Source organism: Phalangium opilio, unplaced genomic scaffold (genome assembly GCF_054372755.1).
Source record: "Phalangium opilio isolate 3A_F unplaced genomic scaffold, DU_Popi_V2 ptg000022l_1, whole genome shotgun sequence".
Taxonomy (NCBI): domain Eukaryota; kingdom Metazoa; phylum Arthropoda; class Arachnida; order Opiliones; family Phalangiidae; genus Phalangium; species Phalangium opilio.
Window position 1 is genome coordinate 4,601,109 of NW_028324154.1, and position 22,085 is coordinate 4,623,193.

Genomic DNA, 22,085 nt, shown 5'->3' on the forward strand with positions numbered 1-22,085 from the left:
CGATTTAACTAAAATAAAAGGAATGATCCTTGCTGTTAAGGGGGGAACCAAGGACCTCTCGATCTGCAGTCGAATGCTCTACCACTGAGCTATTCCCCCTTGTTCATAGCCGTAATGTCGATTTAAATAAAATAATCGGAATGATCCGTGCTGTTACAGGGGGAACTCGGGTTTGAACCAAGGATCTCTCGATCTGCAGTCGAATGCTCTACCACTGAGCTATTCCCCCATGTTCAAGGACGTAATGTCGATTTAACTAAAATAAACGGAATGATCCGTGCTGTTACAGGGGGAACTCGGGTTTGAACCAAGGACCTCTCGATCTGCAGTCGAATGCGAGTTATCCCTCCTTGTTCCTAGCCGTATTGTCGATTTAACTAAAATAAAGGGAATAATCCGTGCTGTTACAGCGGGAACTCGGGTTTGAACCAAGGACCTCTCGATCTGCAGTCGAATGCTCTACCACTGAGCTATTCCCCCTTGTTCATAGCCGTAATGTCGATTTAAATAAAATAATCGGAATGATCCGTGCTGTTACAGGGGGAACTCGGGTTTGAACCAAGGATCTCTCGATCTGCAGTCGAATGCTCTACCACTGAGCTATTCCCCCTTGTTCAGAGCCGTAATGTCGATTTAACTAAAATAAAGGGAATAATCCGTGCTGTTACAGGGGGAACCAAGGACCTCTCGACCTGCAGTCGAATGCTCTACCACTGAGCTATTCCCCCTTGTTCAAGGCCGTAATGTCGATTTAACTAAAATAAACGGAATGATCCGTGCTGTTACAGGGGGAACTCGGGTTTGAACCAAGGACCTTTCGATCTGCAGTCGAATGCGAGCTATCCCTCCTTGTTCCTAGCAGTAATGTCGATTTAACTAAAATAAACGGAATAATCCGTGCTGTTACAGGGGGAACTCGGGTTTGAACCAAGGACCTCTCGATCTGCAGTCGAATGCGAGTTATCCCTCCTTGTTCCTAGCCGTAATGTCGATTTAACTAAAATAAAGGGAATAATCCGTGCTGTTACAGGGGGAACTCGGGTTTGAACCAAGGACCTCTCGATCTGCAGTCGAATGCTCTACCACTGAGCTCTTCCCCCTTGTTCAGAGCCGTAATGTCGATTTAACTAAAATAAACGGAATGATCCGTGCTGTTACAGGGGGAACTCGGGTTTGAACCAAGGAGCTTTCGATCTGCAGTCGAATGCGAGCTATCCCTCCTTGTTCCTAGCAGTAATGTCGATTTAACTAAAATAAACGGAATAATCCGTGCTGTTACAGGGGGAACTCGGGTTTGAACCAAGGACCTCTCGATCTGCAGTCGAATGCTCTACCACTGAGCTATTACCCCTTGTTCAAGGCCGTAATGTCGATTTAACTAAAATAAACGGAATGATCCGTGCTGTTAAGGGGGGAACTCGGGTTTAAACCCAGAACCTCTCGATCTGCAGTCGAATGCGAGCTATCCCTCCTTGTTCCTAGCCGTAATGTCGATTTAACTAAAATAAACGGAGTAATCCGTGCTGTTACAGGGGGAACTTGGGTTTGAACCAAGGACCTCTCGATCTGCAGTCGAATGCGATACCACTGAGCTATTCCCCCTTGTTCAAGGCCGTAATGTCGATTTACCTAAATTAAACGGAATGATCCGTGCTGTTACAGGGGGAGTTCGGGTTTGAACCAAGGACCTTTCAATCTGCAGTCGAATGCGAGCTACCCCTCCTTGTTCCTAGCCGTAATGTCGATTTAACTGAAATAAAAGGAATGATCAGTGCTGTTACAGGGGAAACTCGGGTTTGAACCAAGGACCTCTCGATCTGTAGTCGAATGCTCTACCACTGAGCTATCCCCCTTGTTCATAGCCGTAATGTCGATTTAAATAAAATAAACGGAATGATCCGTGCTGTTACAGGGGGAACACGGGTTTGTACCAAGGATCTCTCGATCTGCAGTCGAATGCTCTACCACTGAGCTCTTCCCCCTTGTTCAGAGCCGTAATGTCGATTTAACTAAAATAAACGGAATGATCCGTGCTGTTACAGGGGGAACTCGGGTTTGAACCAAGGACCTTTCGATCTGCAGTCGAATGCGAGCTATCCCTCCTTGTTCCTAGCAGTAATGTCGATTTAACTAAAATAAACGGAATAATCCGTGCTGTTACAGGGGGAACTCGGGTTTGAACCAAGGACCTCTCGATCTGCATTCGAATGCTCTACCACTGAGCTATTCCCCCTTGTTCAAGGTCGTAATGTCGATTTAACTAAAATAAACGGAATGATCCGTGCTGTTACAGGGGGAACTCGGGTTTGAACCAAGGACCTCTCGATCTACAGTCGAATGCGAGTTATCCCTCCTTGTTCCTAGCCGTAATGTCGATTTAACTAAAATAAAGGTAATAATCCGTGCTGTTACAGGGGGAACCAAGGACCTCTCGACCTGCAGTCGAATGCTCTACCACTGAGCTATTCCCCGTTGTTCAAGGCCGTAATGTCGATTTAACTAAAATAAACGGAATGATCCGTGCTGTTACAGGGGGAACTCGGGTTTGAACCAAGGACCTCTCGATCTGCAGTCGAATGCTCTACCACTAAGCTATTCCCCCTTGTTCAAGGCCGTAATGTCGATTTAACTAAAATAAACGGAATGATCCGTGCTGTTACAGGGGGAAATCGGGTTTGAACCAAGGACCTCTCGATCTGCAGTCGAATGCGAGTTATCCCTCCTTGTTCCTAGCCGTAATGTCGATTTAACTAAAATAAAGGGAATAATCCGTGCTGTTACAGGGGGAACTCGGGTTTGAACCAAGGACCTCTCGATCTGCAGTCGAATGCTCTACCACTGAGCTATTCCCCCTTGTTCATAGCCGTAATGTCGATTTAAATAAAATAATCGGAATGATCCGTGCTGTTACAGGGGGAACTCGGGTTTGAACCAAGGATCTCTCGATCTGCAGTCGAATGCTCTACCACTGAGCTCTTCCCCCTTGTTCAGAGCCGTAATGTCGATTTAACTAAAATAAACGGAATGATCCGTGCTGTTACAGGGGGAACTCGGGTTTGAACCAAGGACCTTTCAATCTGCAGTCGAATGCGAGCTATCCCTCCTTGTTCCTAGCAGTAATGTCGATTTAACTAAAATAAAGGGAATAATCCGTGCTGTTACAGGGGGAACTCGGGTTTGAACCAAGGACCTCTCGATCTGCAGTCGAATGCTCTACCACTGAGCTATTCCCCCTTGTTCAAGGCCGTAATGTTGATTTAACTAAAATAAACGGAATGATCCGTACTGTTACAGGGGGAACTCGGGTTTGAACCAAGGACCTCTCGATCTACAGTCGAATGCGAGTTATCCCTCCTTGTTCCTAGGCGTAATGTCGATTTAACTAAAATAAAGGGAATAATCCGTGCTGTTACAGGGGGAACTCGGGTTTGAACCAAGGACCTCTCGATCTGCAGTCGAATGCTCTACCACTGAGCTATTCCCCCTTGTTCAAGGCCGTAATGTCGATTTAACTAAAATAAACGGAATGATCCGTGCTGTTACAGGGGGAACTCGGGTTTGAACCAAGGACCTCTCGATCTGCAGTCGAATGCTCTACCACTAAGCTATTCCCCCTTGTTCAAGGCCGTAATGTCGATTTAACTAAAATAAACGGAATGATCCGTGCTGTTACAGGGGGAAATCGGGTTTGAACCAAGGACCTCTCGATCTGCAGTCGAATGCTCTACCACTGAGCTATTCCCCCTTGCTCAAGGCCGTAATGTCGATTTAACTAAAATAAACGGAATGATCCGTGCTGTTAAGGGGGGAACTCGGGTTTAAACCCAGAACCTCTCGATCTGCAGTCGAATGCGAGCTATCCCTCCTTGTTCCTAGCCGTAATGTCGATTTAACTAAAATAAACGGAATAATCCGTGCTGTTACAGGGGGAACTCGGGTTTGAACCAAGGACCTCTCGATCTGCAGTCGAATGCTCTACCACTGAGCTATTCCCCCATGTTCAAGGCCGTAATGTCGATTTAACTAAAATAAACGGAATGATCCGTGCTGTTACAGGGGGAACTCGGGTTTGAACCAAGGACCTCTCGATCTGCAGTCGAATGCGAGTTATCCCTCCTTGTTCCTAGCCGTAATGTCGATTTAACTAAAATAAAGGGAATAATCCGTGCTGTTACAGGGGGAACTCGGGTTTGAACCAAGGACCTCTCGATCTGCAGTCGAATGCTCTACCACTGAGCTATTCCCCCTTGTTCATAGCCGTAATGTCGATTTAAATAAAATAATCGGAATGATCCGTGCTGTTACAGGGGGAACTCGGGTTTGAACCAAGGATCTCTCGATCTGCAGTCGAATGCTCTACCACTGAGCTCTTCCCCCTTGTTCAGAGCCGTAATGTCGATTTAACTAAAATAAACGGAATGATCCGTGCTGTTACAGGGGGAACTCGGGTTTGAACCAAGGACCTTTCGATCTGCAGTCGAATGCGAGCTATCCCTCCTTGTTCCTAGCAGTAATGTCGATTTAACTAAAATAAACGGAATAATCCGTGCTGTTACAGGGGGAACTCGGGTTTGAACCAAGGACCTCTCGACCTGCAGTCGAATGCTCTACCACTGAGCTATTCCCCCTTGTTCAAGGCCGTAATGTCGATTTAACTAAAATAAACGGAATGATCCGTGCTGTTAAGGGGGGAACTCGGGTTTAAACCCAGAACCTCTCGATCTGCAGTCGAATGCGAGCTATCCCTCCTTGTTCCTAGCCGTAATGTCGATTTAACTAAAATAAACGGAGTAATCCGTGCTGTTACAGGGGGAACTCGGGTTTGAACCAAGGACCTCTCGATCTGCAGTCGAATGCGATACCACTGAGCTATTCCCCCTTGTTCAAGGCCGTAATGTCGATTTACCTAAAATAAACGGAATGATCCGTGCTGTTACAGGGCGAGTTCGGGTTTGAACCAAGGACCTTTCAATCTGCAGTCGAATGCGAGCTACCCCTCCTTGTTCCTAGCCGTAGTGTCGATTTAACTAAAATAAAAGGAATGATCAGTGCTGTTACAGGGGAAACTCGGGTTTGAACCAAAGACCTCTCGATCTGTAGTCGAATGCTCTACCACTGTGCTATCCCCCTTGTTCATAGCCGTAATGTCGATTTAAATAAAATAAACGGAATGATCTGTGCTGTTACAGGGGGAACACGGGTTTGTACCAAGGATCTCTCGATCTGCAGTCGAATGCTCTACCACTGAGCTCTTCCCCCTTGTTCAGAGCCGTAATGTCGATTTAACTAAAATAGTCGGAATGATCCGTGCTGTTACAGGGGGAACTCGGGTTTGAACCAAGGACCTTTCGATCTGCAGTCGAATGCGAGCTATCCCTCCTTGTTCCTAGCAGTAATGTCGATTTAACTATAAATAAACGGAATAATCCGTGCTGTTACAGGGGGAACTCGGGTTTGAACCAAGGACCTCCCGATCTGCAGTCAAATGCTCTACCACTGAGCTATTCCCCCTTGTTCAAGGCCGTAATGTCGATTTAACTAAAATAAACGGAATGATCCGTGCTGTTATTGGGGGAACTCGGGTTTGAACCAAGGACCTCTCGATCTACAGTCGAATGCGAGTTATCCCTCCTTGTTCCTAGCCGTAATGTCGATTTAACTAAAATAAAGGTAATAATCCGTGCTGTTACAGGGGGAACCAAGGACCTCTCGACCTGCAGTCGAATGCTCTACCACTGAGCTATTCCCCGTTGTTCAAGGCCGTAATGTCGATTTAACTAAAATAAACGGAATGATCCGTGCTGTTACAGGGGGAACTCGGGTTTGAACCAAGGACCTCTCGATCTGCAGTCGAATGCTCTACCACTAAGCTATTCCCCCTTGTTCAAGGCCGTAATGTCGATTTAACTAAAATAAACGGAATGATCTGTGCTGTTACAGGGGGAACACGGGTTTGTACCAAGGATCTCTCGATCTGCAGTCGAATGCTCTACCACTGAGCTCTTCCCCCTTGTTCAGAGCCGTAATGTCGATTTAACTAAAATAATCGGAATGATCCGTGCTGTTACAGGGGGAACTCGGGTTTGAACCAAGGACCTTTCGATCTGCAGTCGAATGCGAGCTATCCCTCCTTGTTCCTAGCAGTAATGTCGATTTAACTAAAATAAACGGAATAATCCGTGCTGTTACAGGGGGAACTCGGGTTTGAACCAAGGACCTCCCGATCTGCAGTCAAATGCTCTACCACTGAGCTATTCCCCCTTGTTCAAGGCCGTAATGTCGATTTAACTAAAATAAACGGAATGATCCGTGCTGTTATTGGGGGAACTCGGGTTTGAACCAAGGACCTCTCGATCTACAGTCGAATGCGAGTTATCCCTCCTTGTTCCTAGCCGTAATGTCGATTTAACTAAAATAAAGGTAATAATCCGTGCTGTTACAGGGGGAACCAAGGACCTCTCGACCTGCAGTCGAATGCTCTACCACTGAGCTATTCCCCGTTGTTCAAGGCCGTAATGTCGATTTAACTAAAATAAACGGAATGATCCGTGCTGTTACAGGGGGAACTCGGGTTTGAACCAAGGACCTCTCGATCTGCAGTCGAATGCTCTACCACTAAGCTATTCCCCCTTGTTCAAGGCCGTAATGTCGATTTAACTAAAATAAACGGAATGATCCGTGCTGTTACAGGGGGAAATCGGGTTTGAACCAAGGACCTCTCGATCTGCAGTCGAATGCTCTACCACTGAGCTATTCCCCCATGTTCCAGGCCGTAATGTCGATTTAACTAAAATAAACGGAATGATCCGTGCTGTTACAGGGGGAACTCGGGTTTGAACCAAGGACCTCTCGATCTGCAGTCGAATGCGAGTTATCCCTCCTTGTTCCTAGCCGTAATGTCGATTTAACTAAAATAAAGGGAATAATCCGTGCTGTTACAGGGGGAACTCGGGTTTGAACCAAGGACCTCTCGATCTGCAGTCGAATGCGATACCACTGAGCTATTCCCCCTTGTTCAAGGCCGTAATGTCGATTTACCTAAAATAAACGGAATGATCCGTGCTGTTACAGGGCGAGTTCGGGTTTGAACCAAGGACCTTTCAATCTGCAGTCGAATGCGAGCTACCCCTCCTTGTTCCTAGCCGTAATGTCGATTTAACTAAAATAAAAGGAATGATCAGTGCTGTTACAGGGGAAACTCGGGCTTGAACCAAAGACCTCTCGATCTGTAGTCGAATGCTCTACCACTGTGCTATCCCCCTTGTTCATAGCCGTAATGTCGATTTAAATAAAATAAACGGAATGATCTGTGCTGTTACAGGGGGAACACGGGTTTGTACCAAGGATCTCTCGATCTGCAGTCGAATGCTCTACCACTGAGCTCTTCCCCCTTGTTCAGAGCCGTAATGTCGATTTAACTAAAATAATCGGAATGATCCGTGCTGTTACAGGGGGAACTCGGGTTTGAACCAAGGACCTTTCGATCTGCAGTCGAATGCGAGCTATCCCTCCTTGTTCCTAGCAGTAATGTCGATTTAACTAAAATAAACGGAATAATCCGTGCTGTTACAGGGGGAACTCGGGTTTGAACCAAGGACCTCCCGATCTGCAGTCAAATGCTCTACCACTGAGCTATTCCCCCTTGTTCAAGGCCGTAATGTCGATTTAACTAAAATAAACGGAATGATCCGTGCTGTTATTGGGGGAACTCGGGTTTGAACCAAGGACCTCTCGATCTACAGTCGAATGCGAGTTATCCCTCCTTGTTCCTAGCCGTAATGTCGATTTAACTAAAATAAAGGTAATAATCCGTGCTGTTACAGGGGGAACCAAGGACCTCTCGACCTGCAGTCGAATGCTCTACCACTGAGCTATTCCCCGTTGTTCAAGGCCGTAATGTCGATTTAACTAAAATAAACGGAATGATCCGTGCTGTTACAGGGGGAACTCGGGTTTGAACCAAGGACCTCTCGATCTGCAGTCGAATGCTCTACCACTAAGCTATTCCCCCTTGTTCAAGGCCGTAATGTCGATTTAACTAAAATAAACGGAATGATCCGTGCTGTTACAGGGGGAAATCGGGTTTGAACCAAGGACCTCTCGATCTGCAGTCGAATGCTCTACCACTGAGCTATTCCCCCATGTTCCAGGCCGTAATGTCGATTTAACTAAAATAAACGGAATGATCCGTGCTGTTACAGGGGGAACTCGGGTTTGAACCAAGGACCTCTCGATCTGCAGTCGAATGCGAGTTATCCCTCCTTGTTCCTAGCCGTAATGTCGATTTAACTAAAATAAAGGGAATAATCCGTGCTGTTACAGGGGGAACTCGGGTTTGAACCAAGGACCTCTCGATCTGCAGTCGAATGCGATACCACTGAGCTATTCCCCCTTGTTCAAGGCCGTAATGTCGATTTACCTAAAATAAACGGAATGATCCGTGCTGTTACAGGGCGAGTTCGGGTTTGAACCAAGGACCTTTCAATCTGCAGTCGAATGCGAGCTACCCCTCCTTGTTCCTAGCCGTAATGTCGATTTAACTAAAATAAAAGGAATGATCAGTGCTGTTACAGGGGAAACTCGGGTTTGAACCAAAGACCTCTCGATCTGTAGTCGAATGCTCTACCACTGTGCTATCCCCCTTGTTCATAGCCGTAATGTCGATTTAAATAAAATAAACGGAATGATCTGTGCTGTTACAGGGGGAACACGGGTTTGTACCAAGGATCTCTCGATCTGCAGTCGAATGCTCTACCACTGAGCTCTTCCCCCTTGTTCAGAGCCGTAATGTCGATTTAACTAAAATAATCGGAATGATCCGTGCTGTTACAGGGGGAACTCGTGTTTGAACCAAGGACCTTTCGATCTGCAGTCGAATGCGAGCTATCCCTCCTTGTTCCTAGCAGTAATGTCGATTTAACTAAAATAAACGGAATAATCCGTGCTGTTACAGGGGGAACTCGGGTTTGAACCAAGGACCTCCCGATCTGCAGTCAAATGCTCTACCACTGAGCTATTCCCCCTTGTTCAAGGCCGTAATGTCGATTTAACTAAAATAAACGGAATGATCCGTGCTGTTATTGGGGGAACTCGGGTTTGAACCAAGGACCTCTCGATCTACAGTCGAATGCGAGTTATCCCTCCTTGTTCCTAGCCGTAATGTCGATTTAACTAAAATAAAGGTAATAATCCGCGCTGTTACAGGGGGAACCAAGGACCTCTCGACCTGCAGTCGAATGCTCTACCACTGAGCTATTCCCCGTTGTTCAAGGCCGTAATGTCGATTTAACTAAAATAAACGGAATGATCCGTGCTGTTACAGGGGGAACTCGGGTTTGAACCAAGGAGCTCTCGATCTGCAGTCGAATGCTCTACCACTAAGCTATTCCCCCTTGTTCAAGGCCGTAATGTCGATTTAACTAAAATAAACGGAATGATCCGTGCTGTTACAGGGGGAAATCGGGTTTGAACCAAGGACCTCTCGATCTGCAGTCGAATGCTCTACCACTGAGCTATTCCCCCATGTTCCAGGCCGTAATGTCGATTTAACTAAAATAAACGGAATGATCCGTGCTGTTACAGGGGGAACTCGGGTTTGAACCAAGGACCTCTCGATCTGCAGTCGAATGCGAGTTATCCCTCCTTGTTCCTAGCCGTAATGTCGATTTAACTAAAATAAAGGGAATAATCCGTGCTGTTACAGGGGGAACTCGGGTTTGAACCAAGGACCTCTCGATCTGCAGTCGAATGCTCTACCACTGAGCTCTTCCCCCTTGTTCAGAGCCGTAATGTCGATTTAACTAAAATAAACGGAATGATCCGTGCTGTTACAGGGGGAACTCGGGTTTGAACCAAGGACCTTTCAATCTGCAGTCGAATGCGAGCTATCCCTCCTTGTTCCTAGCAGTAATGTCGATTTAACTAAAATAAAGGGAATAATCCGTGCTGTTACAGGGGGAACTCGGGTTTGAACCAAGGACCTCTCGATCTGCAGTCGAATGCTCTACCACTGAGCTATTCCCCCTTGTTCAAGGCCGTAATGTCGATTTAACTAAAATAAACGGAATGATCCGTGCTGTTACAGGGGGAACTCGGGTTTGAACCAAGGACCTCTCGGTCTACAGTCGAATGCGAGTTATCCCTCCTTGTTCCTAGGCGTAATGTCGATTTAACTAAAATAAAGGGAATAATCCGAGCTGTTACAGGGGGAACTCGGGTTTGAACCAAGGACCTCTTGATCTGCAGTCGAATGCTCTACCACTGAGCTATTCCCCCTTGTTCAAGGCCGTAATGTCGATTTAACTAAAATAAACGGAATGATCCGTGCTGTTACAGGGTGAACTCGGGTTTGAACCAAGGACCTCTCGATCTGCAGTCGAATGCTCTACCACTAAGCTATTCCCCCTTGTTCAAGGCCGTAATGTCGATTTAACTAAAATAAACGGAATGATCCGTGCTGTTACAGGGGGAAATCGGGTTTGAACCAAGGACCTCTCGATCTGCAGTCGAATGCTCTACCACTGAGCTATTCCCCCTTGTTCAAGGCCGTAATGTCGATTTAACTAAAATAAACGGAATGATCCGTGCTGTTAAGGGGGGAACTCGGGTTTAAACCCAGAACCTCTCGATCTGCAGTCGAATGCGAGCTATCCCTCCTTGTTCCTAGCCGTAATGTCGATTTAACTAAAATAAACGGAATAATCCGTGCTGTTACAGGGGGAACTCGGGTTTGAACCAAGGACCTCTCGATCTGCAGTCGAATGCTCTACCACTGAGCTATTCCGCTTGTTCATAACCGTAATGTCGTTTTAACTAAAATAAACGGAATGATCCGTGCTGTTAAGGGGGGAACTCGGGTTTAAACCCAGAACCTCTCGATCTGCAGTCGAATGCGAGCTATCCCTCCTTGTTCCTAGCCGTAATGTCGATTTAACTAAAATAAACGGAATAATCCGTGCTGTTACAGGGGGAACTCGGGTTTGAACCAAGGATCTCTCGATCTGCAGTCGAATGCTCTACCACTGAGCTCTTCCCCCTTGTTCAGAGCCGTAATGTCGATTTAACTAAAATAAACGGAATGATCCGTGCTGTTACAGGGGGAACTCGGGCTTGAACCAAGGACCTCTCGATCTGTAGTCGAATGCTCTACCACAGAGCTATCCCCCTTGTTCATAGCCGTAATGTCGATTTAAATAAAATAATCGGAATGATCCGTGCTGTTACAGGGGGAACTCGGGTTTGAACCAAGGATCTCTCGATCTGCAGTCGAATGCTCTACCACTGAGCTCTTCCCCCTTGTTCAGAGCCGTAATGTCGATTTAACTAAAATAAACGGAATGATCCGTGCTGTTACAGGGGGAACTCGGGTTTGAACCAAGGACCTCTCGATCTGTAGTCGAATGCTCTACCACAGAGCTATCCCCCTTGTTCATAGCCGTAATGTCGATTTAAATAAAATAATCGGAATGATCCGTGCTGTTACAGGGGGAACTCGGGTTTGAACCAAGGACCTTTCGATCTGCAGTCGAATGCGAGCTATCCCTCCTTGTTCCTAGCCGTAATGTCGATTTAACTAAAATAAACGGAATGATCCGTGCTGTTACAGGGGGAACTCGGGTTTGTACCAAGGATCTCTCGATCTGCAGTCGAATGCTCTACCACTGAGCTCTTCCCCCTTGTTCTGAGCCGTAATGTCGATTTAACTAAAATAAACGGAATGATCCGTGCTGTTACAGGGGGAACTCAGGTTTGAACCAAGGACCTTTCGATCTGCAGTCGAATGCGAGCTATCCCTCCTTGTTCCTAGCAGTAATGTGTATTTAACTAAAATAAACGGAATAATCCGTGCTGTTACAGGGGGAACTCGGGTTCGAACCAAGGACCTCTCGATCTGCAGTCGAATGCTCTACCACTGAGCTATTCCCCCTTGTTCAAGGCCGTAATGTCGATTTAACTAAAATAAAGGGAATAATCCGTGCTGTTACAGGGGGAACTCGGGTTTGAACCAAGGACCTCTCGATCTGCAGTCGAATGCTCTACCACTAAGCTATTCCCCCTTGTTCAAGGCCGTAATGTCGATTTAACTAAAATAAACGGAATGATCCGTGCTGTTACAGGGGGAAATCGGGTTTGAACCAAGGACCTCTCGATCTGCAGTCGAATGCTCTACCACTGAGCTATTCCGCTTGTTCATAACCGTAATGTCGTTTTAACTAAAATAAACGGAATGATCCGTGCTGTTAAGGGGGGAACTCGGGTTTAAACCCAGAACCTCTCGATCTGCAGTCGAATGCGAGCTATCCCTCCTTGTTCCTAGCCGTAATGTCGATTTAACTAAAATAAACGGAATAATCCGTGCTGTTACAGGGGGAACTCGGGTTTGAACCAAGGACCTCTCGATCTGTAGTCGAATGCTCTACCACAGAGCTATCCCCCTTGTTCATAGCCGTAATGTCGATTTAAATAAAATAATCGGAATGATCCGTGCTGTTACAGGGGGAACTCGGGTTTGAACCAAGGATCTCTCGATCTGCAGTCGAATGCTCTACCACTGAGCTCTTCCCCCTTGTTCAGAGCCGTAATGTCGATTTAACTAAAATAAACGGAATGATCCGTGCTGTTACAGGGGGAACTCGGGTTTGAACGAAGGACCTTTCGATCTGCAGTCGAATGCGAGCTATCCCTCCTTGTTTCTAGCCGTAATGTCGATTTAACTAAAATAAACGGAATGATCCGTGCTGTTACAGGGGGAACTCGGGTTTGTACCAAGGATCTCTCGATCTGCAGTCGAATGCTCTACCACTGAGCTCTTCCCCCTTGTTCTGAGCCGTAATGTCGATTTAACTAAAATAAACGGAATGATCCGTGCTGTTACAGGGGGAACTCAGGTTTGAACCAAGGACCTTTCGATCTGCAGTCGAATGCGAGCTATCCCTCCTTGTTCCTAGCAGTAATGTCGATTTAACTAAAATAAACGGAATAATCCGTGCTGTTACAGGGGGAACTCGGGTTTGAACCAAGGACCTCTCGATCTGCAGTCGAATGCTCTACCACTGAGCTATTCCCCCTTGTTCAAGGCCGTAATGTCGATTTAACTAAAATAAACGGAATGATCCGTGCTGTTACAGGGGGAACTTGGGTTTGAACCAAGGACCTCTCGATCTGCAGTCGAATGCTCTACCACTAAGCTATTCCCCCTTGTTCAAGGCCGTAATGACGATTTAACTAAAATAAACGGAATGATCCGTGCTGTTACAGGGGGAACTCGGGTTTGAACCAAGGACCTCTCGATCTGCAGTCGAATGCGAGTTATCCCTCCTTGTTCCTAGCCGTAAGGTCGATTTAACTAAAATGAAGGGAATAATCCGTACTGTTACAGGGGGAACTCGGGTTTGAACCAAGGACCTCTCGATCTGCAGTCGAATGCTCTACCACTGAGCTTTTCCCCTTGTTCAAGGCCGTAATGTCGATTTAACTAAAATAAACGGAATGATCCGTGCTGTTACAGGGGGAACTCGGGTTTGAATCAAGAACCTCTCTATCTGCAGTCGAATGCGAGCTATCCCTCCTTGTTCCTAGCCGTAATGTCGATTTAACTAAAATTAAAGGAATGATCAGTGCTGTTACAGGGGGAACTCGGGTTTGAACCAAGGACCTCTCGATCTGTAGTCGAATGCTCTACCACTGAGCTATCCCCCTTGTTCATAGCCGTAATGTCGATTTAAATAAAATAATCGGAATGATCCGTGCTGTTACAGGGGGAACTCGGGTTTGAACCAAGGATCTCTCGATCTGCAGTCGAATGCTCTACCACTGAGCTCTTCCCCCTTGTTCAGAGCCGTAATGTCGATTTAAATAAAATAAACGGAATGATCCGTGCTGTTACAGGGGGAACTCGGGTTTGAACCAGGACCTTTCGATCTGCAGTCGAATGCGAGTTATCCCTCCTTGTTCCTAGCCGTAATGTCGATTTAACTAAAATAAAGGGAATAATCCGTGCTGTTACAGGGGGAACTCGGGTTTGAACCAAGAACCTCTCGATCTGCGGTCGAATGCTCTACCACTGAGCTATACCCCTTGTTCATAACCGTAATTTCGATTTAACTAAAATAAACGGAATGATCCGTGCTGTTACAGGGGGAACTCGGGTTTGAACCAAAGATCTCTCGATCTGCAGTCGAATGCGAGCTATCCCTCCTTGTTCCTAGCCGTAATGTCGATTTAACTAAAATAATTGGAATGATCCGTGCTGTTACAGGGGGAACTCGGGTTTGAACCAAGAACCTCTCGATTTGTAGTCGAATGCTCTACCACTGAGCTATCCCCCTTGTTCCTAGCCGTAATGTCGATTTAACTAAAATAAACGGAATGATCCGTGCTGTTACAGGGGGAACTCGGGTTTGAACCAAGGACCTCTCAACCTGCAGTCGAATGCTCTACCACTGAGCTATTCCCCCTTGTTTAAGGCCGTAATGTCGATTTAACTAAAATAAACGGAATGATCCGTGCTGTTACAGGGGGAACTCGGGTTTGAACCAAGGACCTCTCGATCTACAGTCGAATGCGAGTTATCCCTCCTTGTTCCTAGCCGTAATGTCGATTTAACTAAAATAAAGGGAATAATCCGTGCTGTTACAGGGGGAACTCGGGTTTGAACCAAGGACCTCTCGATCTGCAGTCGAATGCTCTACCACTGAGCTATTCCCCCTTGTTCAAGGCCGTAATGTCGATTTAACTAAAATAAACGGAATGATCCGTGCTGTTACAGGGGGAACTCGGGTTTGAACCAAGGACCTCTCGATCTGCAGTCGAATGCTCTAGCACTAAGCTATTCCCCCTTGTTCAAGGCCGTAATGTCGATTTAACTAAAATAAACGGAATGATCCGTGCTGTTACAGGGGGAAATCGGGTTTGAACCAAGGACCTCTCGATCTGCAGTCGAATGCTCTACCACTGAGCTATTCCCCCTTGTTCAAGGCCGTAATGTCGATTTAACTAAAATAAACGGAATGATCCGTGCTGTTACAGGGGGAACTCGGGTTTGAACCAAGAACCTCTCGATCTGCAGTCGAATGCGAGCTATCCCTCCTTGTTCCTTGCCGTAATGTCGATTTAACTAAAATAAACGGAATGATCCGTGCTGTTACAGGGGGAACTCGGGTTTGAACCAAGGACCTTTCGATCTGCAGTCGAATGCGAGCTATCCCTCCTTGTTCCTAGCCGTAATGTCGATTTAACTAAAATAAACGGAATGATCCGTGCTGTTACAGGGGGAACTCAGGTTTGAACCAAGGACCTTTCGATCTGCAGTCGAATGCGAGCTATCCCTCCTTGTTCCTAGCAGTAATGTCGATTTAACTAAAATAAACGGAATAATCCGTGCTGTTACAGGGGGAACTCGGGTTTGAACCAAGGACCTCTCGATCTGCAGTCGAATGCTCTACCACTGAGCTATTCCCCCTTGTTCAAGGCCGTAATGTCGATTTAACTAAAATAAACGGAATTATCCGTGCTGTTACAGGGGGAACTTGGGTTTGAACCAAGGACCTCTCGATCTGCAGTCGAATGCTCTACCACTAAGCTATTCCCCCTTGTTCAAGGCCGTAATGACGATTTAACTAAAATAAACGGAATGATCCGTGCTGTTACAGGGGGAACTCGGGTTTGAACCAAGGACCACTCGATCTGCAGTCGAATGCGAGTTATCCCTCCTTGTTCCTAGCCGTAAGGTCGATTTAACTAAAATGAAGGGAATAATCCGTACTGTTACAGGGGGAACTCGGGTTTGAACCAAGGACCTCTCGATCTGCAGTCGAATGCTCTACCACTGAGCTATTCCCCCTTGTTCAAGGCCGTAATGTCGATTTAACTAAAATAAACGGAATGATCCGTGCTGTTACAGGGGGAACTCGGGTTTGAACCAAGAACCTCTCGATCTGCAGTCGAATGCGATACCACTGAGCTATTCCCCCTTGTTCAAGGCCGTAATGTCGATTTAACTAAAATAAACGGAATGATCCGTGCTGTTACAGGGGGAACTCGGGTTTGAATCAAGAACCTCTCGATCTGCAGTCGAATGCGAGCTATCCCTCCTTGTTCCTAGCCGTAATGTCGATTTAACTAAAATAAAAGGAATGATCAGTGCTGTTACAGGGGGAACTCGGGTTTGAACCAAGGACCTCTCGATCTGTAGTCGAATGCTCTACCACTGAGCTATCCCCCTTGTTCATAGCCGTAATGTCGATTTAAATAAAATAATCGGACTGATCCGTGCTGTTACAGGGGGAACTCGGGTTTGAACCAAGGATCTCTCGATCTGCAGTCGAATGCTCTACCACTGAGCTCTTCCCCCTTGTTCAGAGCCGTAATGTCGATTTAACTAAAATAAACGGAATGATCCGTGCTGTTACAGGGGGAACTCGGGTTTGAACCAGGACCTTTCGATCTGTAGTCGAATGCGAGTTATCCCTCCTTGTTCCTAGCCGTAATGTCGATTTAACTAAAATAAAGGGAATAATCCGTGCTGTTACAGGGGGAACTCGGGTTTGAACCAAGGTCCTCTCGATCTGCAGTCGAATGCTCTACCACTGAGCTATTCCCCCTTGTTCAAGGCCGTAATGTCAATTTAACTAAAATAAACGGAATGATCCGTGCTGTTACAGGGGGAACTCGGTTTTGAACCAAGAACCTCTCGATCTGCGGTCGAATGCTCTACCACTGAGCTATACCCCTTGTTCATAACCGTAATTTCGATTTAACTAAAATAAACGGAATGATCCGTGCTGTTACAGGGGGAACTCGGGTTTGAACCAAAGATCTCTCGATCTGCAGTCGAATGCGAGCTATCCCTCCTTGTTCCTAGCCGTAATGTCGATTTAACTAAAATAATTGGAATGATCCGTGCTGTTACAGGGGGAACTCGGGTTTGAACCAAGAACCTCTCGATTTGTAGTCGAATGCTCTACCACTGAGCTATCCCCCTTGTTCCTAGCCGTAATGTCGATTTAACTAAAATAAACGGAATGATCCGTGCTGTTACAGGGGGAACTCGGGTTTGAATCAAGGACCTCTCGATCTGCAGTCGAATGCTCTACCACTGAGCTATTCCCCCTTGTTCAAGGCCGTAATGTCGATTTAACTAAAATAAACGGAATGATCCGTGCTGTTACAGGGGGAAATCGGGTTTGAACCAAGGACCTCTCGATCTGCAGTCGAATGCTCTACCACTGAGCTATTCCCCCTTGTTCAAGGCCGTATTTCGATTTAACTAAAATAAACGGAATGATCCGTGCTGTTACAGGGGGAACTCGGGTTTGAACAAAGAACCTCTCGATCTGCGGTCGAAGGCTCTACCACTGAGCTATCCCCCTTGTTCATAACCGTAATTTCGATTTAACTAAAATAAACGGAATGATCCGTGCTGTTACAGGGGGAACTCGGGTTTGAACAAAGAACCTCTCGATCTGCGGTCGAAGGCTCTACCACTGAGCTATCCCCCTTGTTCATAGCCGTAATGTCGATTTAACTAAAATAATTGGAATGATCCGTGCTGTTACAGGGGGAACTCGAGTTTGAACCAAGAACCTCTCGATTTGTAGTCGAATGCTCCACCACTGAGCTATCCCCCTTGTTCCTAGCCGTAATGTCGATTTAACTAAAATAAACGGAATGATCCGTGCTGTTACAGGGGGAACTCGGGTTTGAACCAAGGACCTCTCAATCTGCAGTCGAATGCTCTACCACTGAGCTATTCCCCCTTGTTCAAGGCCGTAATGTCGATTTAACTAAAATAAACGGAATGATCCGTGCTGTTACAGGGGGAACTCGGGTTTGAACCAAGGACCTCTCGATCTGCAGTCGAATGCTCTAGCACTAAGCTATTCCCCCTTGTTCAAGGCCGTAATGTCGATTTAACTAAAATAAAGGGAATAATCCGTGCTGTTACAGGGGGAACTCGGGTTTGAACCAAGGTCCTCTCGATCTGCAGTCGAATGCTCTACCACTGAGCTATTCCCCCTTGTTCAAGGCCGTAATGTCGATTTAACTAAAATAAACGGAATGATCCGTGCTGTTACAGGGGGAACTCGGGTTTGAACCAAGAACCTCTCGATCTGCGGTCGAATGCTCTACCACTGAGCTATACCCCTTGTTCATAACCGTAATTTCGATTTAACTAAAATAAACGGAATGATCCGTGCTGTTACAGGGGGAACTCGGGTTTGAACCAAAGATCTCTCGATCTGCAGTCGAATGCGAGCTATCCCTCCTTGTTCCTAGCCGTAATGTCGATTTAACTAAAATAATTGGAATGATCCGTGCTGTTACAGGGGGAACTCGGGTTTGAACCAAGAACCTCTCGATTTGTAGTCGAATGCTCTACCACTGAGCTATCCCCCTTGTTCCTAGCCGTAATGTCGATTTAACTAAAATAAACGGAATGATCCGTGCTGTTACAGGGGGAACTCGGGTTTGAACCAAGGACCTCTCAACCTGCAGTCGAATGCTCTACCACTGAGCTATTCCCCCTTGTTCAAGGCCGTAATGTCGATTTAACTAAAATAAACGGAATGATCCGTGCTGTTACAGGGGGAACTCGGGTTTGAACCAAGGACCTCTCGATCTACAGTCGAATGCGAGTTATCCCTCCTTGTTCCTAGCCGTAATGTCGATTTAACTAAAATAAAGGGAATAATCCGTGCTGTTACAGGGGGAACTCGGGTTTGAATCAAGGACCTCTCGATCTGCAGTCGAATGCTCTACCACTGAGCTATTCCCCCTTGTTCAAGGCCGTAATGTCGATTTAACTAAAATAAACGGAGTGATCCGTGCTGTTACAGGGGGAAATCGGGTTTGAACCAAGGACCTCTCGATCTGCAGTCGAATGCTCTACCACTGAGCTATTCCCCCTTGTTCAAGGCCGTATTTCGATTTAACTAAAATAAACGGAATGATCCGTGCTGTTACAGGGGGAACTCGGGTTTGAACAAAGAACCTCTCGATCTGCGGTCGAAGGCTCTACCACTGAGCTATCCCCCTTGTTCATAACCGTAATTTCGATTTAACTAAAATAAACGGAATGATCCGTGCTGTTACAGGGGGAACTCGGGTTTGAACAAAGAACCTCTCGATCTGCGGTCGAAGGCTCTACCACTGAGCTATCCCCCTTGTTCATAGCCGTAATGTCGATTTAACTAAAATAATTGGAATGATCCGTGCTGTTACAGGGGGAACTCGAGTTTGAACCAAGAACCTCTCGATTTGTAGTCGAATGCTCCACCACTGAGCTATCCCCCTTGTTCCTAGCCGTAATGTCGATTTAACTAAAATAAACGGAATGATCCGTGCTGTTACAGGGGGAACTCGGGTTTGAACCAAGGACCTCTCAATCTGCAGTCGAATGCTCTACCACTGAGCTATTCCCCCTTGTTCAAGGCCGTAATGTCGATTTAACTAAAATAAACGGAATGATCCGTGCTGTTACAGGGGGAACTCGGGTTTGAACCAAGGACCTCTCGATCTGCAGTCGAATGCTCTACCACTGAGCTATTCCCCCTTGTTCAAGGCCGTAATGTCGATTTAACTAAAATAAACGGAATGATCCGTGCTGTTACAGGGGGAACTCGGGTTTGAACCAAGAACCTCTCGATCTGCAGTCGAATGCGAGCTATCCCTCCTTGTTCCTTGCCGTAATGTCGATTTAACTAAAATAAACGGAATGATCCGTGCTGTTACAGGGGGAACTCGGGTTTGAACCAAGGACCTTTCGATCTGCAGTCGAATGCGAGCTATCCCTCCTTGTTCCTAGCCGTAATGTCGATTTAACTAAAATAAACGGAATGATCCGTGCTGTTACAGGGGGAACTCAGGTTTGAACCAAGGACCTTTCGATCTGCAGTCGAATGCGAGCTATCCCTCCTTGTTCCTAGCAGTAATGTCGATTTAACTAAAATAAACGGAATAATCCGTGCTGTTACAGGGGGAACTCGGGTTTGAACCAAGGACCTCTCGATCTGCAGTCGAATGCTCTACCACTGAGCTATTCCCCCTTGTTCAAGGCCGTAATGTCGATTTAACTAAAATAAACGGAATTATCCGTGCTGTTACAGGGGGAACTTGGGTTTGAACCAAGGACCTCTCGATCTGCAGTCGAATGCTCTACCACTAAGCTATTCCCCCTTGTTCAAGGCCGTAATGACGATTTAACTAAAATAAACGGAATGATCCGTGCTGTTACAGGGGGAACTCGGGTTTGAACCAAGGACCACTCGATCTGCAGTCGAATGCGAGTTATCCCTCCTTGTTCCTAGCCGTAAGGTCGATTTAACTAAAATGAAGGGAATAATCCGTACTGTTACAGGGGGAACTCGGGTTTGAACCAAGGACCTCTCGATCTGCAGTCGAATGCTCTACCACTGAGCTATTCCCCCTTGTTCAAGGCCGTAATGTCGATTTAACTAAAATAAACGGAATGATCCGTGCTGTTACAGGGGGAACTCGGGTTTGAACCAAGAACCTCTCGATCTGCAGTCGAATGCGATACCACTGAGCTATTCCCCCTTGTTCAAGGCCGTAATGTCGATTTAACTAAAATAAACGGAATGATCCGTGCTGTTACAGGGGGAACTCGGGTTTGAATCAAGAACCTCTCGATCTGCAGTCGAATGCGAGCTATCCCTCCTTGTTCCTAGCCGTAATGTCGATTTAACTAAAATAAAAGGAATGATCAGTGCTGTTACAGGGGGAACTCGGGTTTGAACCAAGGACCTCTCGATCTGTAGTCGAATGCTCTACCACTGAGCTATCCCCCTTGTTCATAGCCGTAATGTCGATTTAAATAAAATAATCGGACTGATCCGTGCTGTTACAGGGGGAACTCGGGTTTGAACCAAGGATCTCTCGATCTGCAGTCGAATGCTCTACCACTGAGCTCTTCCCCCTTGTTCAGAGCCGTAATGTCGATTTAACTAAAATAAACGGAATGATCCGTGCTGTTACAGGGGGAACTCGGGTTTGAACCAGGACCTTTCGATCTGTAGTCGAATGCGAGTTATCCCTCCTTGTTCCTAGCCGTAATGTCGATTTAACTAAAATAAAGGGAATAATCCGTGCTGTTACAGGGGGAACTCGGGTTTGAACCAAGGTCCTCTCGATCTGCAGTCGAATGCTCTACCACTGAGCTATTCCCCCTTGTTCAAGGCCGTAATGTCGATTTAACTAAAATAAACGGAATGATCCGTGCTGTTACAGGGGGAACTCGGTTTTGAACCAAGAACCTCTCGATCTGCGGTCGAATGCTCTACCACTGAGCTATACCCCTTGTTCATAACCGTAATTTCGATTTAACTAAAATAAACGGAATGATCCGTGCTGTTACAGGGGGAACTCGGGTTTGAACCAAAGATCTCTCGATCTGCAGTCGAATGCGAGCTATCCCTCCTTGTTCCTAGCCGTAATGTCGATTTAACTAAAATAATTGGAATGATCCGTGCTGTTACAGGGGGAACTCGGGTTTGAACCAAGAACCTCTCGATTTGTAGTCGAATGCTCTACCACTGAGCTATCCCCCTTGTTCCTAGCCGTAATGTCGATTTAACTAAAATAAACGGAATGATCCGTGCTGTTACAGGGGGAACTCGGGTTTGAATCAAGGACCTCTCGATCTGCAGTCGAATGCTCTACCACTGAGCTATTCCCCCTTGTTCAAGGCCGTAATGTCGATTTAACTAAAATAAACGGAATGATCCGTGCTGTTACAGGGGGAAATCGGGTTTGAACCAAGGACCTCTCGATCTGCAGTCGAATGCTCTACCACTGAGCTATTCCCCCTTGTTCAAGGCCGTATTTCGATTTAACTAAAATAAACGGAATGATCCGTGCTGTTACAGGGGGAACTCGGGTTTGAACAAAGAACCTCTCGATCTGCGGTCGAAGGCTCTACCACTGAGCTATCCCCCTTGTTCATAACCGTAATTTCGATTTAACTAAAATAAACGGAATGATCCGTGCTGTTACAGGGGGAACTCGGGTTTGAACAAAGAACCTCTCGATCTGCGGTCGAAGGCTCTACCACTGAGCTATCCCCCTTG

General features: G+C 46.5%; 48 non-coding genes across 48 annotated transcripts; all 48 read right to left on the bottom strand.

Annotated features, from left to right (window-relative positions):
* Positions 1–157: 157 nt before the first annotated feature.
* On the bottom strand, positions 158–229 carry TRNAC-GCA (transfer RNA cysteine (anticodon GCA)). The gene has a single exon. It is a non-coding gene; the product is annotated as a tRNA-Cys (tRNA).
* Positions 230–408: 179 nt separating this feature from the next.
* On the bottom strand, positions 409–480 carry TRNAC-GCA (transfer RNA cysteine (anticodon GCA)). Its single transcript has one exon. It is a non-coding gene; the product is annotated as a tRNA-Cys (tRNA).
* Positions 481–538: 58 nt separating this feature from the next.
* Positions 539–610, bottom strand: TRNAC-GCA (transfer RNA cysteine (anticodon GCA)). The gene has a single exon. It is a non-coding gene; the product is annotated as a tRNA-Cys (tRNA).
* A 1,171-nt stretch (positions 611–1,781) lies between these two features.
* On the bottom strand, positions 1,782–1,853 carry TRNAC-ACA (transfer RNA cysteine (anticodon ACA)). The gene has a single exon. It is a non-coding gene; the product is annotated as a tRNA-Cys (tRNA).
* Positions 1,854–2,530: 677 nt separating this feature from the next.
* On the bottom strand, positions 2,531–2,602 carry TRNAC-GCA (transfer RNA cysteine (anticodon GCA)). Its single transcript has one exon. It is a non-coding gene; the product is annotated as a tRNA-Cys (tRNA).
* Positions 2,603–2,781: 179 nt separating this feature from the next.
* On the bottom strand, positions 2,782–2,853 carry TRNAC-GCA (transfer RNA cysteine (anticodon GCA)). The gene has a single exon. It is a non-coding gene; the product is annotated as a tRNA-Cys (tRNA).
* A 309-nt stretch (positions 2,854–3,162) lies between these two features.
* TRNAC-GCA (transfer RNA cysteine (anticodon GCA)) lies at positions 3,163–3,234 on the bottom strand. The gene has a single exon. It is a non-coding gene; the product is annotated as a tRNA-Cys (tRNA).
* Positions 3,235–3,413: 179 nt separating this feature from the next.
* Positions 3,414–3,485, bottom strand: TRNAC-GCA (transfer RNA cysteine (anticodon GCA)). Its single transcript has one exon. It is a non-coding gene; the product is annotated as a tRNA-Cys (tRNA).
* Positions 3,486–3,543: 58 nt separating this feature from the next.
* Positions 3,544–3,615, bottom strand: TRNAC-GCA (transfer RNA cysteine (anticodon GCA)). Its single transcript has one exon. It is a non-coding gene; the product is annotated as a tRNA-Cys (tRNA).
* A 309-nt stretch (positions 3,616–3,924) lies between these two features.
* TRNAC-GCA (transfer RNA cysteine (anticodon GCA)) lies at positions 3,925–3,996 on the bottom strand. Its single transcript has one exon. It is a non-coding gene; the product is annotated as a tRNA-Cys (tRNA).
* Positions 3,997–4,175: 179 nt separating this feature from the next.
* TRNAC-GCA (transfer RNA cysteine (anticodon GCA)) lies at positions 4,176–4,247 on the bottom strand. Its single transcript has one exon. It is a non-coding gene; the product is annotated as a tRNA-Cys (tRNA).
* Positions 4,248–5,058: 811 nt separating this feature from the next.
* Positions 5,059–5,130, bottom strand: TRNAC-ACA (transfer RNA cysteine (anticodon ACA)). The gene has a single exon. It is a non-coding gene; the product is annotated as a tRNA-Cys (tRNA).
* Positions 5,131–5,808: 678 nt separating this feature from the next.
* TRNAC-GCA (transfer RNA cysteine (anticodon GCA)) lies at positions 5,809–5,880 on the bottom strand. Its single transcript has one exon. It is a non-coding gene; the product is annotated as a tRNA-Cys (tRNA).
* Positions 5,881–6,558: 678 nt separating this feature from the next.
* Positions 6,559–6,630, bottom strand: TRNAC-GCA (transfer RNA cysteine (anticodon GCA)). The gene has a single exon. It is a non-coding gene; the product is annotated as a tRNA-Cys (tRNA).
* Positions 6,631–7,190: 560 nt separating this feature from the next.
* On the bottom strand, positions 7,191–7,262 carry TRNAC-ACA (transfer RNA cysteine (anticodon ACA)). Its single transcript has one exon. It is a non-coding gene; the product is annotated as a tRNA-Cys (tRNA).
* A 677-nt stretch (positions 7,263–7,939) lies between these two features.
* Positions 7,940–8,011, bottom strand: TRNAC-GCA (transfer RNA cysteine (anticodon GCA)). The gene has a single exon. It is a non-coding gene; the product is annotated as a tRNA-Cys (tRNA).
* Positions 8,012–8,571: 560 nt separating this feature from the next.
* On the bottom strand, positions 8,572–8,643 carry TRNAC-ACA (transfer RNA cysteine (anticodon ACA)). Its single transcript has one exon. It is a non-coding gene; the product is annotated as a tRNA-Cys (tRNA).
* A 1,309-nt stretch (positions 8,644–9,952) lies between these two features.
* On the bottom strand, positions 9,953–10,024 carry TRNAC-GCA (transfer RNA cysteine (anticodon GCA)). Its single transcript has one exon. It is a non-coding gene; the product is annotated as a tRNA-Cys (tRNA).
* Positions 10,025–10,203: 179 nt separating this feature from the next.
* TRNAC-GCA (transfer RNA cysteine (anticodon GCA)) lies at positions 10,204–10,275 on the bottom strand. Its single transcript has one exon. It is a non-coding gene; the product is annotated as a tRNA-Cys (tRNA).
* An 819-nt stretch (positions 10,276–11,094) lies between these two features.
* TRNAC-ACA (transfer RNA cysteine (anticodon ACA)) lies at positions 11,095–11,166 on the bottom strand. Its single transcript has one exon. It is a non-coding gene; the product is annotated as a tRNA-Cys (tRNA).
* A 187-nt stretch (positions 11,167–11,353) lies between these two features.
* TRNAC-ACA (transfer RNA cysteine (anticodon ACA)) lies at positions 11,354–11,425 on the bottom strand. Its single transcript has one exon. It is a non-coding gene; the product is annotated as a tRNA-Cys (tRNA).
* Positions 11,426–11,854: 429 nt separating this feature from the next.
* TRNAC-GCA (transfer RNA cysteine (anticodon GCA)) lies at positions 11,855–11,926 on the bottom strand. Its single transcript has one exon. It is a non-coding gene; the product is annotated as a tRNA-Cys (tRNA).
* A 58-nt stretch (positions 11,927–11,984) lies between these two features.
* TRNAC-GCA (transfer RNA cysteine (anticodon GCA)) lies at positions 11,985–12,056 on the bottom strand. Its single transcript has one exon. It is a non-coding gene; the product is annotated as a tRNA-Cys (tRNA).
* A 308-nt stretch (positions 12,057–12,364) lies between these two features.
* Positions 12,365–12,436, bottom strand: TRNAC-ACA (transfer RNA cysteine (anticodon ACA)). The gene has a single exon. It is a non-coding gene; the product is annotated as a tRNA-Cys (tRNA).
* Positions 12,437–12,995: 559 nt separating this feature from the next.
* Positions 12,996–13,067, bottom strand: TRNAC-GCA (transfer RNA cysteine (anticodon GCA)). Its single transcript has one exon. It is a non-coding gene; the product is annotated as a tRNA-Cys (tRNA).
* A 58-nt stretch (positions 13,068–13,125) lies between these two features.
* On the bottom strand, positions 13,126–13,197 carry TRNAC-GCA (transfer RNA cysteine (anticodon GCA)). Its single transcript has one exon. It is a non-coding gene; the product is annotated as a tRNA-Cys (tRNA).
* Positions 13,198–13,626: 429 nt separating this feature from the next.
* Positions 13,627–13,698, bottom strand: TRNAC-ACA (transfer RNA cysteine (anticodon ACA)). The gene has a single exon. It is a non-coding gene; the product is annotated as a tRNA-Cys (tRNA).
* A 557-nt stretch (positions 13,699–14,255) lies between these two features.
* On the bottom strand, positions 14,256–14,327 carry TRNAC-ACA (transfer RNA cysteine (anticodon ACA)). The gene has a single exon. It is a non-coding gene; the product is annotated as a tRNA-Cys (tRNA).
* Positions 14,328–14,635: 308 nt separating this feature from the next.
* TRNAC-GCA (transfer RNA cysteine (anticodon GCA)) lies at positions 14,636–14,707 on the bottom strand. The gene has a single exon. It is a non-coding gene; the product is annotated as a tRNA-Cys (tRNA).
* A 681-nt stretch (positions 14,708–15,388) lies between these two features.
* Positions 15,389–15,460, bottom strand: TRNAC-GCA (transfer RNA cysteine (anticodon GCA)). The gene has a single exon. It is a non-coding gene; the product is annotated as a tRNA-Cys (tRNA).
* A 58-nt stretch (positions 15,461–15,518) lies between these two features.
* Positions 15,519–15,590, bottom strand: TRNAC-GCA (transfer RNA cysteine (anticodon GCA)). The gene has a single exon. It is a non-coding gene; the product is annotated as a tRNA-Cys (tRNA).
* Positions 15,591–15,769: 179 nt separating this feature from the next.
* TRNAC-GCA (transfer RNA cysteine (anticodon GCA)) lies at positions 15,770–15,841 on the bottom strand. Its single transcript has one exon. It is a non-coding gene; the product is annotated as a tRNA-Cys (tRNA).
* A 309-nt stretch (positions 15,842–16,150) lies between these two features.
* TRNAC-ACA (transfer RNA cysteine (anticodon ACA)) lies at positions 16,151–16,222 on the bottom strand. The gene has a single exon. It is a non-coding gene; the product is annotated as a tRNA-Cys (tRNA).
* A 307-nt stretch (positions 16,223–16,529) lies between these two features.
* TRNAC-GCA (transfer RNA cysteine (anticodon GCA)) lies at positions 16,530–16,601 on the bottom strand. The gene has a single exon. It is a non-coding gene; the product is annotated as a tRNA-Cys (tRNA).
* Positions 16,602–16,909: 308 nt separating this feature from the next.
* On the bottom strand, positions 16,910–16,981 carry TRNAC-ACA (transfer RNA cysteine (anticodon ACA)). Its single transcript has one exon. It is a non-coding gene; the product is annotated as a tRNA-Cys (tRNA).
* A 574-nt stretch (positions 16,982–17,555) lies between these two features.
* Positions 17,556–17,627, bottom strand: TRNAC-ACA (transfer RNA cysteine (anticodon ACA)). Its single transcript has one exon. It is a non-coding gene; the product is annotated as a tRNA-Cys (tRNA).
* Positions 17,628–17,684: 57 nt separating this feature from the next.
* On the bottom strand, positions 17,685–17,756 carry TRNAC-GCA (transfer RNA cysteine (anticodon GCA)). Its single transcript has one exon. It is a non-coding gene; the product is annotated as a tRNA-Cys (tRNA).
* A 188-nt stretch (positions 17,757–17,944) lies between these two features.
* TRNAC-GCA (transfer RNA cysteine (anticodon GCA)) lies at positions 17,945–18,016 on the bottom strand. Its single transcript has one exon. It is a non-coding gene; the product is annotated as a tRNA-Cys (tRNA).
* A 308-nt stretch (positions 18,017–18,324) lies between these two features.
* TRNAC-ACA (transfer RNA cysteine (anticodon ACA)) lies at positions 18,325–18,396 on the bottom strand. The gene has a single exon. It is a non-coding gene; the product is annotated as a tRNA-Cys (tRNA).
* An 825-nt stretch (positions 18,397–19,221) lies between these two features.
* TRNAC-ACA (transfer RNA cysteine (anticodon ACA)) lies at positions 19,222–19,293 on the bottom strand. Its single transcript has one exon. It is a non-coding gene; the product is annotated as a tRNA-Cys (tRNA).
* A 57-nt stretch (positions 19,294–19,350) lies between these two features.
* On the bottom strand, positions 19,351–19,422 carry TRNAC-GCA (transfer RNA cysteine (anticodon GCA)). Its single transcript has one exon. It is a non-coding gene; the product is annotated as a tRNA-Cys (tRNA).
* Positions 19,423–19,480: 58 nt separating this feature from the next.
* Positions 19,481–19,552, bottom strand: TRNAC-GCA (transfer RNA cysteine (anticodon GCA)). The gene has a single exon. It is a non-coding gene; the product is annotated as a tRNA-Cys (tRNA).
* Positions 19,553–19,973: 421 nt separating this feature from the next.
* Positions 19,974–20,045, bottom strand: TRNAC-GCA (transfer RNA cysteine (anticodon GCA)). Its single transcript has one exon. It is a non-coding gene; the product is annotated as a tRNA-Cys (tRNA).
* Positions 20,046–20,103: 58 nt separating this feature from the next.
* TRNAC-GCA (transfer RNA cysteine (anticodon GCA)) lies at positions 20,104–20,175 on the bottom strand. The gene has a single exon. It is a non-coding gene; the product is annotated as a tRNA-Cys (tRNA).
* A 179-nt stretch (positions 20,176–20,354) lies between these two features.
* TRNAC-GCA (transfer RNA cysteine (anticodon GCA)) lies at positions 20,355–20,426 on the bottom strand. The gene has a single exon. It is a non-coding gene; the product is annotated as a tRNA-Cys (tRNA).
* Positions 20,427–20,735: 309 nt separating this feature from the next.
* TRNAC-ACA (transfer RNA cysteine (anticodon ACA)) lies at positions 20,736–20,807 on the bottom strand. Its single transcript has one exon. It is a non-coding gene; the product is annotated as a tRNA-Cys (tRNA).
* A 307-nt stretch (positions 20,808–21,114) lies between these two features.
* Positions 21,115–21,186, bottom strand: TRNAC-GCA (transfer RNA cysteine (anticodon GCA)). Its single transcript has one exon. It is a non-coding gene; the product is annotated as a tRNA-Cys (tRNA).
* A 308-nt stretch (positions 21,187–21,494) lies between these two features.
* On the bottom strand, positions 21,495–21,566 carry TRNAC-ACA (transfer RNA cysteine (anticodon ACA)). Its single transcript has one exon. It is a non-coding gene; the product is annotated as a tRNA-Cys (tRNA).
* Between the last annotated feature and the right edge of the window lie 519 nt (positions 21,567–22,085).